We start from the raw sequence: 12,365 nt of genomic DNA, 5'->3' as shown, positions 1-12,365 counted from the left end.
TGTTCGCTGGTCTGGAGGAAACCAGCCAGCCGGCTGGTTCCCCTCACGTGGCACTGTTCATCCATTCAATCGAACAGTGTTTTTCTCTCACAACGAACCAGCCGAAACAGTATTTTTCAGCCAAGTTTCAGACCAGCGAACGGGGCCTTAGATTTAAAGCACAACATTGGCTAGGATTACATTATAGGAGGAGCAGAAGACGGTGAGCAGGAGGCCCAATGGGTTGGTCATGGCCAGGAAGACGGGCCCACGCTTCTCGATGCACCACGCCTGTAGGTAGAACGACACGCCCGTCACCACAAGACCATGCATGCACGCATTGTCGTCGACGTTAGTTGTTTATCTGCTTGATAATCTCTTCGTCGTCGTCGTTGCTCATAATACTACTACTCACGGAGTAGGCGACGGCGAGGAGGCCGACGTTGAGCTGCAGCTTCCAGGCGGCCGGGTCCCGCTCGACGGCGACGGCGAGGAGGAAGGACTGGGCGGTGCTGAGGCCGAACTGTACCAGCATGGATAGCAGCTTGTTAGGGTACTCCTTGGGCAGCGACGCCTGCAGGACGATCCAAAGGAACCACGTCGTGTTGGACAGCAGCATCAGGAACATGCCCTTCATCCATGTCCCCTTGCCGTCGCCATCAGCATGAGCTTGAGGATGAGGATGGTGCGCGGCGAAGGCGCGGTGGTGGTTCACCGGGCTCATCGAGGGACCCGTGTACAGGGCAATGGTCAGGACCCCGGCCAGGCATAGCGCCACGCCCGCCGCCTTCGCCATGCCTGACGGGCTTCTCAGCCGAACCACTTCCAGCCTGCATGCACACACGTGTATATAAATAAACTATTATAATGTTCAGGTTTGATAATGATGACTTCCTGTTCTGCTTTATACTATTGCCACCAGTCAAATCAACAATGATAATTACAGTTAATTATAGATTAATCTAAGGAAGGCGCACCCTTAATTGGAGACTAATTAACTGAATTTGGTAATTAACGCTGGCCAGGGGCTTATTACCTTAACAGGACTGCCAGGAAGAAGGTGACCACAGGGACAGAGTTGCTCGTTGCCGATGCTACGGTTGCAGAGGTGTACTTGAGGCTTATGTTGTGCAGATTCATGCTCAATGTGTTGCTACAAATTAAGTTCATCAAAGACACCACATGTCATATATATGGTGTTAATCATTAGTAGTTGTATTCAGTATAGGAAGCTTAGCTGCTAGTACCACTGATGGATCAAGTGTTTGTTACATACCCAAGCAATGCATAGAAGAACAGCTTCAGAACGACATGGGTGGTGCATTCCTCCTGTCATCAAATCAATCACAGATATATCAATCAATTGTTTCACCGATCATATATATTATTAGAAGAAAAAAATTGAAGGAAAAAGCAATTTCCAGTTTTAATTATACAGACTACTACTGCTCTCATGAACAATGGCTAGGGGAAAAATCACAGAAAAATTGAAGAAAAAATAGAAGAACAGCTTGAAGAAAAAAAATTAGCCTTAGATAAGTTCAGTTACCTTTCAAGAACAATGGCTAGGGGAAGCAATAGAGCAGTGGTCGCCGCCTGTCGATAAAAGATGAACACGTAGGTGCTCATGCCATGGTTGAATGCCGCCTTGGAGACAACATACATGCCGGTGTAGATGAGCTGTATGATGATGGCAACCCCATAGGCTTTCTTGCTGGTGGCATCCATGGCCTCTCCTACACTTCTACAGAGAAATGAGTGATCGAGATGTGTTTATGTCTATCTAGCTAGCTAGCTGCAGCTATCTGGCTACACTTGTACAGAGAATGAGTGAGATGGTTTATGTCATCAGTGCCTGTGATGAAGAAGCAAAGGAGAGGAGGGGGGCAGCCTTATATAAAGATGAAGATGCTGCATGATCTACTCCTCTGGTTGGATGTTCCAAAGTAGCTAGAGTAGTGTGTGTACCTTTTTCCTGCTGGCCTCCTCTGAATCACAATTTTTTGGTGTTTGGGCAAGGTCATCTTCCTCTCTCCTCCTGTCTTGGGTGGTGGCACCAACAGAACCGGCTCCAGAGAGGCGGAACACCTAGAACGCCGAAAATCTATGTTAGCTTAGCAGCATGATATAGTCAGAGGTCTCAAATATATCCATCTGACCAAGGATGAATCCAACTCAGACTTATCATGTACTGACTGATAATATTGCAAAAAAGGAAATGTATTGTTGACTAGAACAAGGTTTTCACACCACTCCCTTTGTTTTGGTTCAAGACATAAAATAGAGGATATCTGAAACAACACAGGTCTACATACCAGTCGTGAACCATCTCCGAAGAGGTATCATGAACCATCTTTGGAACCAATAGATGAAATAAAAACTTGACCAACAAGGAGGAACCATGTGACACTATATATAAGAAGAAATATGTAACCGAATTTGAGTCGAAGAGGACCCAAACCTGGGTGGTGTAGGGTTAAGCCGCACCTTCCACGGATTGAGCTAGACTCAGATCCTTCAATGGCTGTGCTAATGCTACGGCAACATATAATCATACAAATCAAATAACCAAAAGACATATATGCCAAGTTATTAAGCATCACTGAGATATATTTACGATTCACAGAAAATTAAATGAGATATATTTATGATTATATGCAACATGGGGATCACCACTCTTTGCTTGTAGGAAAAAGATCTATGATAATATGCAACATGGGCATCACCACTCTTTGCTTGTAGGAAAAAGATCTGCGAAAAAAAGGAGAGCTATCACGGTGTTGAACAGATATAGTGAGTTAACTGAGTGAATATGAGACCTGTGCCACTGCATAGAGGTTTAGGTGGGTTCAGACTACATACTGCATAGAAGCAACAAGAACTAAACAGGAAGGTTCTGTGAACTGTAAAGCAACAATGTATCATTTATATACCTTATTAAATGGTCCCTTTCAATGAGAATGGAGATTTCATGGTCTTATGGTGCCAGCAACTGTAAAAGCTTGTGACACTATTTAGGTATCCAGGCTGAGATGTGTTTCTTTCTTTCAATGAACAGAACCATTTAAGTATGATATGTAGAGGAGGTGGTGCATATCAGTGTTCATTGTCAGGTGCTTTGGTGCAAAGCATTATCGAAACTTCATGCGTTCCACATAGTCAAATGCAAAGTATTGATAGCTTGAAGACTAATTATAACCAAGTAACCATGATGCATAAATAATAATTAGGTAATTTGGATGCCTCAATCTCATCAGCTAGAATGGCTGCATTAGGGAAAAACGATAGTTTGTACCGAGGCAATGAGATAGAAGAGCTTTTTCTGTAGCGAAGCATAACGAACCTGGATGGTGATATGGATCTTTTCGGCTGAGATGGCAATGGCTGTCATACTTGACTTGTCAACTACTCCAGTACCAATAGCCATCTAAAGAATTGCTAGCAGGTTCCATATGCGATGTGAGCTAATAAAGGCAGCTATGACAAACAGACAGATCTGTTGTAGTACCTTACGGGTCGCAATCCTCCATTGCTTGCCATTCCAACTATACTGTGCCTTGAGCAATGGCACCACCTTGGTCACCAGCATTTCTGACTTTTTGGCAACAATACCGATCTCATACTCACCCTCGCCGAGGACTCTTTCCACCACACCCGGTGACCATGCCCCATCACAGTAGGCCTCCACAGCAGCGCCAGGCTGGAGCTTGAACTCGCTCTCCCTTGGCGAATGCTCGACAACTGGCCTAATGAACCACCAATGCAGGTACTCGGTGGCCTTCTCCGGCCCGCCCTCACCCTCCTCCAGATCGAAGTACTCGACGACGTAGCTGAGGTCGTCGACGATGACCCTTACTGTGGCAGGGAACCAGGACTCATCGTACGTGCTCTGTTGCCTCACCACCTTCACCTTGTCCCCGACCTCGTAGACCTTGACTGCGCGCTTGGGGCGGACAACCATCGTGACCTAGGAAGGGATCAAGTCCCCATCGACACAGTTGCTGCAGGGGCGGACGAGGCCGGGCACGAACTCGATGACCTCGCGGGTGATGGGGAATGCGACGGTGACCTCGGCGGCGCCAGAGCCGGAGCTGGAGCCGGATGGGGCGTCGGGGTCGGGGGCGGACACGACGATGCCTGACCACCACCCCTCGTTGTGGAATGCCTCGACGATGTCGTGGGTCTAGAAGTGCGGCAGGGGTGACCAGGGCGGCGGTGGCGGGCGCGGGCGGATGTGGGACGGCGCGAAGGGCTCGGCCAGCATGCCTTCGTCGTCATCGGTGAGGAGGTGCGCGTACTTGACGGTGTACCACGCCGGGTGGCGGTACCCGCGGGCCGGCGTGAAGTCGAGGATGTTGGCCTCGAACCAGGACCCGTGGAACCCGTCGTCGTCGACGTGGACCTCAACGTCGGTGCCGGGAGGCAGCGGCGCGGAAAGGGCCACCGCGGGGCGCGGGGAATGGTGCCCGTCGGGCGACCCGGATGGGGACCGCGACGACGGCCGGGGCCTCTTCAAGGCCGTGCTCCGCGAGCGCCCGCGCCCGCACCCGCTCTTGCTCCCACGGGGCGGCCGTGGCCCCTCCGTGCGCCGACGGCGTCCGGCGGCGGCGTGCTGCCGGATGCGGCGGCAGCCATTCGGGATTGGAACGAGATTCGGGGCAGCAGGGTTTTGGGGAACTGGGGTTTTGGGTGGGGATGGGAAGGGGTGTCTCTCTGCTATAGGCATCGCGGGGTTAGTGGGAGCACTCCAGGTGGGGCTAGGCTTTTGCGCGTTCGATGCAGGCGTGGCGGGCTCGACCGGTACAGGAGGTAGATCAGTGTCACCGATGGGTGGGCCACCACGGACGCAACGGGTGGCTGACCCCATGTGTAAGCGCCAGACGTCACGGCCGTGCACCGTTTTCTGAGGAGGGAGGGTGTGTGAATGGGGCGGGGAAGCCGCGGTGCTGGACAACTGGCAGGGTGGTGGTGGGACATTCGGCTGGACCATCTGTCAGTGGTTGGTTGAGGAAGCGCGAGCGACACGGGTGTGCAGGGATGGAGGAGGGCGTGAAGCGTGCTGTGCAATGCGTCGTGTGTGGTTTTGTCGCGGAGCTACGTGGCGCGGTGCCGGACAACAGATAGCTCATGCATGCATCAATGCAAGCGAGGCCCCACAGCAGCATGCACTCGAGTACTCGCATGCGTGGGTCAGCAGCTTTTGCATGCATGCAAGCAAGGCCCCAGCGGCATGCGAGGATGTGTACCGACCACCATGCTAGTTAGACACCGACTATGCATGTCGAGAATCTCCTGTCCTCTGCTAGGCGTCACCGTCCATTTGCGTATCACGTACAATCAGCAGGAAGCCGTACTTCATTTAATGGGTGCAGTTGCTTCATCTATCTCATCTAAGCCGTGGAATCTCTATCTAACGTACTATATAAAAAGAGCGTACGTGGACACCCTAGAAGGCCGCCGATTCGGCGTGCCTTCATATCTTTAATACACACAGAAAAAAGTTGTTTCCATCCCTCAACTTTTTACAATAATAGTCTGATTTTTTTATCTACTTATATTTATATTTATATCTCAGATTTTTAGCTCTTCATATTTTAAAATCGTTTGATTTTGCACTTTGGACGGTTGTGGATGGCGGTTTTATTATCTAATATAATATGACATCAAGTGCTAGATCAGCCACCAAGAAGATAAATTGCATTTCTTTGATAGATTAGGAAGAGGCAATCATACTATAACTATTCTTTTATATTTTATCCTATACAGTTTATGCAATTAATAAGAAAACTAAAATCTGATTTAATATTTAAAAATATATTAAGTTTATTTTATCTCAAAAATTATCAAATCAACCTCATGATTTTCCTAAAATCACACAATACCTTATGGTGCCTAAACTAAGACTATTTGAGTCTTCTATATAAATCCATTCTTTTATTTGCTAGTAAGTATATATTATATATTATATATCGATGATCTAGACATGAATGACAAGACCGCTCCACGGCCGGACCAGGTGTTTAGGCTATCCACATTCGTCCACCTCTATTTCCATCTCTTAAAAGGAATATTCTATCCTAGTCATCGAGATTCTCTACTCTATACCCATTTCTCTCGCACACGTGTTATCTCTATCCCATACTCTATACCCACTGTTCCATATTTTATTCCCCTCCCTCCCCCTTTCTCTCTCTCACCAACTCTCTCTCTCTCTCTCCGTGCTACAGTGCTTAGCGTGTGGGCGCGCGGTACGCTGGAAGTAGCGTGCCCCTATTCGGCCGGTACGGTACCGGCTGCTTTGCAGCTCTGTGGTGGGGGCGCGCCGAACGCTACCGCGTGCTGCAGGCCGTTTAGCGCGCGCGATAGAGGCTGCGGTGCTGACAGCCTTAGGCTAAGGTCCTATTAGATCATGGGCAGTTTAGTCCACCTCTTTTAATCACATTTTTAATCCTCATGGATGCAAACAGGACGGTTAAAAGTGGTGGCTAAACTTTAGCCGACGCTTTTTTCATCAGCCCCTCCAAGGTGGGCTAAAAGTGGTCTTATGGGAAAAACGCATATTACCCTCACCCATCTCTATGCATATCTGTGCATAGGTACTAATTAGAGGCAAATGGGTCATCGTAGGGTATATAGCTAATCATTAGCCCCTAGATCCATACAGCCTAAAGTTTAGCCCCATAGATCGAAACAGGGCCTAAATTGTCATCCACGACCAAAGTCAGCCTAACCATGACCCGATTGGTTGTCAAGAGGTACTACCGATGTGTACTAGCGAAACTACGAAAGTAACCCATGTCATAAAAAGTCTATTGAATATTCAAATATTTTTGTTGTAGCCACCATAAGAATATTCAAACAATTGCACCCATCGTCCAGCTATCCGATAAAGTGCAAGTTCAATTAAAGCGGTTATTAGTTTGAGATCCACTACTACAGATTGACACAACACTGTCGCCACTTTCACTGCTATAGCGATAGAAGCGACGGTGTGATACTTCCACGTCGGTTGAAATGATAGCGAGGCCTCCTAGGAATGTGTCGATGGCGAAAAGCGACAGGGTGTCGTCGACACACGGAGCAAGCCGAGAGAAATCGCGTGGAATAGATCCCAAGCTCTCCCCGGACTTAGGAGGGACACCGGACCGGATGGTCGTGACCGAGGGCGTGCCAGTCAATTTGACCCTACAATTGACAAGGAAAGAAAATTGATCAGTAATTTAAGATGTAACATGCCGGTGTTTGTCCAGATAGCTCCAAATATGCGGCTAAGTAGCCGGTGAAATAAGGCTATCGACTAGATAGTCGATATCCAGCATGTTCACGATGCAAGATGAGTAGAATAAGCATATCGACAATTGTCAGTTACTCAAAGATATAGATCTTAACTAGCCGATGATCATGAAAGCATGCAAAAGATGTAAGGATCGACGTGTAAGCATTCATGTGAGAGGCATACTAGCTTTTAACCAAGATAAAAATAAATAAAAGCATGTAAATATCCAGTACATCCTCAACAAAATAGGCTATCGGCTAAAATAGCCGATTCCAGTGATATTGTCGTATAACATATGATCACTCATCCATCGGATATAAATGAATCTATAAACAGCTAGACTCAATCTATTGTACCATCAACAGGTCGAGTCATCTGATGCAGCATTAACAGTAGGACCCTAGATCAGATACCAGTGGTCGATAGATCTACTTATATCACAAAGGAATTGTGAGGGCATATTATATGTGTGGAAGCTCAGGCCATCAGCTAAATAGCCGATGGAGACATAGCGAGTGGTTGACCCCATGCTCTTCTTAATAGATAGATCTATTGACCAACAATGTCTAGTCTAATATGCTATCAACAGATCGAGTCGGTTGATGTAGCATTAATAGCGAAGACATACTGGATACTGATGATCAATGAATCTATGGAGCTAGCTTGACAACATTTTGCATAAAAAGCTATTAATTCAGCTATACATTTTATAATTCGATCATCAAGTTAATTAAAGTTATTTATCTCTAGATTAGCAACTAACCTATGTCAAACATGTGGTATAACATTTAGTAGTATAACAATAGTAACCATAACTGATATAATAATTCTATGTTCATCATAACCATCATTCCATAATACAGTTACTACTATGTTGGTACTAGCTAAGTTTCTCACTGTCCGAAAGAGACGACGATTTGAATCGATTTCAACTAGCTGGAAATTTATTCCTAACATAAACCTAGGTAGACCATATCAATGGTCACCTTAGGTCACCTTTGGTACAACTCAGGTCCACAATTAGCGGGTTCGCCTAGCGCCGCACAATCAGGGACAACCAACTACTAGGACGTTTAGGCCTGGCCTGCCCTTAGGCTCACGTCTAGCTCTCCGCACATCCTTACTACTATCCAGAGTGCGCACTTTTATAGAACGGGGCCTGGCCTGAGTTAAGCTCCTCGGCTTCGTAGTTGGAACGAGTTATCCGGCCAGCTAAGTGAGTGGCATGCATTCAATCTTGTCAGAAGCGTCCAATAATGATACGATCCTTAATCGGCACAGATGAATTCACATGAGTCAACCTACACATAAACTCCGCCTGGCCTCCATTTACATTGCCCCATGGTTCTTTTCCACGATAGCAAATATAGACAACCATGCTTTGGTATCCACATATATCTCGCAGGTGACATAAAATCACCTGACTTCTACCAGTCTAAGCATGGCTAAGCATGTATTCAATCCTAGACCTACATAGGGTTAAAGGTGTATATATCTGGACAAGGTAGTTCTATGCATCAAGTGGTTTCAATTCAACTCTTATCACCTAATGTATCAAACATAAAAGGACTCAAGTGAAGTTTTATAAAACATAGAAGACTTAGAATGCTTTAGGGCTTGCCTTTAAGAAAAGAGGTTGACCTATGATCCGAGCACTTAGGGAGGTCTTCAAGAGTTTGCTCCTCTTATTTTAGAGCTATGACCTGAGGTGTCTCCTACTGTTCCTCCTCATCTTCTTTGTTGAACTCCAAAAGAGCTATCCCCTCGGACGATCCTATATGCATGATCATGGAATAAGATATCATTGATGCATATATAATGACATGTATGATATGGTGGGGTCTGATGAAATGCATTCTCATAGGTGTTTTCAGTAGCATTGTATTAAGGTGATAACAAGTTACATCTTATTTTATTGAGTAGGTCTATATCTCTTCTCTAGTAACTAAACAAATTCTCATCTAAGCAATTTTTAGACTGCAAGACAGCAACCACTTGTTTTAAACATAATTGGAGTTATACATATCTAAATAAGATGTTTGTAGACATTCTGGAAAGCTTATGAAACTGCCTACAACTTTATTTTAATCATCTTAATGTGATTTAGTAGCTATCTATGTTAAACAATTCAATCTTTTAGATCTATCCAGAGAGCAAGTATTTCTGATAGTAGACTTCTAATAGCTACAATTATTAAATCATAAGGCCTATGACTATGAAAATTTAACACAAGATAGATAAGTAAGTTATATACAACTTTGTTATTAACAAGTTTCACAGAAAATGTTATTATCATCATGAAATTATTACCACAATAAAAACTACACATGCAATCATCTAAGTGAATTAGAAAATAATAATTAGCTAGTTGTCTACAACCAATCATTCCTAAGACTATATGATAACATCAATAGGCTATATGCATCACAAACACCATAGAAAATATCATGGTTAAGCCTAACTAATTTATTTATTTTCATTTATTAATTTCTTTATATAATAAGGTGATTTAAAGATAAATATTTCCAATTCTCAATAAATTCTGATAAAATTACAGTAGCCTACATATGACCCTAATAGTCTACTGTACAAATTTTATGCTATTTGGATAAGCATAGCCATCTCTACTAAAATGACAAGTTATATAGGCTTATCTTAGCAAAAAATAGTTTAACCTAATAAAAAGTGTCAAGCAACAGATTTAATATTTTTCTTACTTTCCTCCTAGCACAAGAATATTGTGTAAAAATTTGTATGATCATATGTTATGTATTCTTACCCCAATTAATTTCACTAGAAACTAGCAATTAATTAAGATTAAATAGGAAGATCATATTTCAATTATATTTACTATAGGTTTAACATTTTTCCTAGCTAGAGTATATCAACACAAGACCAGCAAAATTGGAATCATAATTTGATCATCATTCTAGCTCAAGTTATGTAATTTACAAGATATAAACACATTTAGAAGCACTTATCTTGCTCAATTTAATTCTACTAGAAAAATACCCTAAACAGTAGATTTTATATTTTTATCAAATAATACACTTTATGATGAATCTAATAAAATTTGGTTCACCTTATTTAGACACTCCTAGCTCCAAATATTAATTTTTGAAGTTTGTATTCAAATATGTGAAAATAATTCAAAAACAACTAAACCCTAAATGCTAGGTGCACCCGGCGTATACACCATAGAGGCACTGACGACTAGTCCCCGTGGGTCAACTGACCCCACATGATAGAGAGACAGAGGCAGGGGTTGGCTTTGACCGGCGAGAACTCACCGACGGCGAGGTCACCGGCGACGAGGTCGGCACCAACGTGTTTCCCATCCTATTCCACATCTACAGGTACCCTAGGTTTGCTTGAAGGATCACCAGAGCTAGCTAGCCAATGAGCATGGTGGCTCGGCGGTGGTGCTCTAGCCATCCCCAACGATGGCATGGCCAGGCGAGCGTGGCTATGGCATCTACAAACCCTAGCAAAGCTCTACGGCATGGATTAGGTCAGGGTGGAGCGGCGGCGAAGCTTGGCCGCGTGCATGGCGGCATAGCGGTGCGTAGTGGCGTTCCGGCGCCGGTATGCCGGCGTTGGCTCAATGGCCAGTGACGTGACCTAACTCGAACCCTAGACTATCCCTAATAAGTGAAACACATGAGCAAGATGGCTCGGTGGAGCACGGCCACAGCGAGCGCAATCTCAGTGGCGCTCCGATGAGGGTGCAGCGATGACGGACTTGCCCTTAGGCGTTTACCTTGGCTCGGGCTAAGGCGATGGGTGGTTGATGAGGTGGAGGAGGAAATGGCCGAGTGGTGTGCATGAGCTATTCGAGAATGGTGCTGCGACGATGATGCGTGAGCTCAGCGGAGCTCGGCGGCGATGGCGCGGTGCACGGCGACTTTGTTCTAGTGCAGCGAGAGAGAGGCGAAATGAGGTAGAGGAGCGTGAATGCGGGCGAGAGAGGGAGGGCAGCGGCATCGCGTGGCTTTGTTGCCTACGTCAGCCTGACTAGTGGGGCCGGCGTCAGCGTACAGCCACCACGCGGCATGCGTGGCCTATGCCGGTCGGCCATGACGCGCGCGCGGTGCCGATTCAGACGCCGTTGAACCCGACTGACAGCATGACTTCGTGACTCTATAACTCCTAATCCGTGGTGAATTTTTGAAAACTTCCTTAATCAAATTTGTAGAGCTATGTGAGTACTACAAAAATGATTAAAGGAGTTTGGTCTAATTCCCAACGGTTTTCAAACTACAAAGCTCCAAAGTAGAGTACTTTGAAACTATAGTCGGGACGTGACAGCAAAATTTTCTTAAGTTTCAAAACAACATTTTGTTGATTTTTGTGAGCCCTATTTGACTAAGTTAGACACTGATTCAGCTCATGACCCTTAAATAAAGTTTGTTACCCTTGATGTGAACTACAACTTTTATTTAGGTCACACAACCATGCAAACACTCTAAGGTACTATTCAACTTTGGTCAAACTAGCCTCATGAAAATGACAGTTCAAAGTACACCAACACTTAGAAGCAAAATTGGTCCATGTCATGAATACAAAAGTTGTTCCATTCACCATTCTAGATGTGTCTAAGGTATATTGGTGCCCTTACAACTGTTTCATACATTAGTCATACATGATTGCAAGCATAAGCATATATATAAAATCAACATTTCATGTGATAAGGTATAAGAATGAGATGAAATTTTATATGCTCATGTTCATGAACGCTTGGATGATGCTTGTGCTCATGAAATGCAAGTGACAAATGCAATGCTTAACACTAGGGTGTTACACCACCATCCCCGAGTTAATCCTTTTACGTGAAGCGAGGATAAAAGCGTAAGTGGGATGGTGGTAGCCTGGTAGGTGTGGTTTCCTCAGCGTGAAGAGTGGATCTGAGCCGTTTGAACTCTGGGCGTTATAGGCACACAAATCTTCAGCATGCCATCCCTACTTCTTCACTCCATCAGAATCTAAGGTGACTACACTAGATCTGATCCTTCACCGGATTTTATATTCCTTTGTATTACTCTCTCGTGCTCTCTACTCCTTCACCTCCAACCTAGCTACAATAATTTTCTTGGATCTACAGATGATAATG

At 45.0% G+C, this 12,365-nt stretch overlaps 2 pseudogenes; both read right to left on the bottom strand.

Moving 5' to 3' along the window:
- Window positions 1-153: 153 nt before the first annotated feature.
- LOC136470376 (WAT1-related protein At5g64700-like) lies at window positions 154-1,978 on the bottom strand (annotated as a pseudogene).
- On the bottom strand, window positions 1,771-4,614 carry LOC136470369 (protein AGENET DOMAIN (AGD)-CONTAINING P1-like; annotated as a pseudogene).
- Between the last annotated feature and the right edge of the window lie 7,751 nt (window positions 4,615-12,365).

The sequence above is a fragment of the Miscanthus floridulus genome, chromosome 1 (assembly GCF_019320115.1).
Source record: "Miscanthus floridulus cultivar M001 chromosome 1, ASM1932011v1, whole genome shotgun sequence".
NCBI classification, from domain to species: domain Eukaryota; kingdom Viridiplantae; phylum Streptophyta; class Magnoliopsida; order Poales; family Poaceae; genus Miscanthus; species Miscanthus floridulus.
The sequence above is the reverse complement of the archived record's forward strand: the minus strand, read 5'-3'. Positions and strand labels throughout refer to the sequence as shown.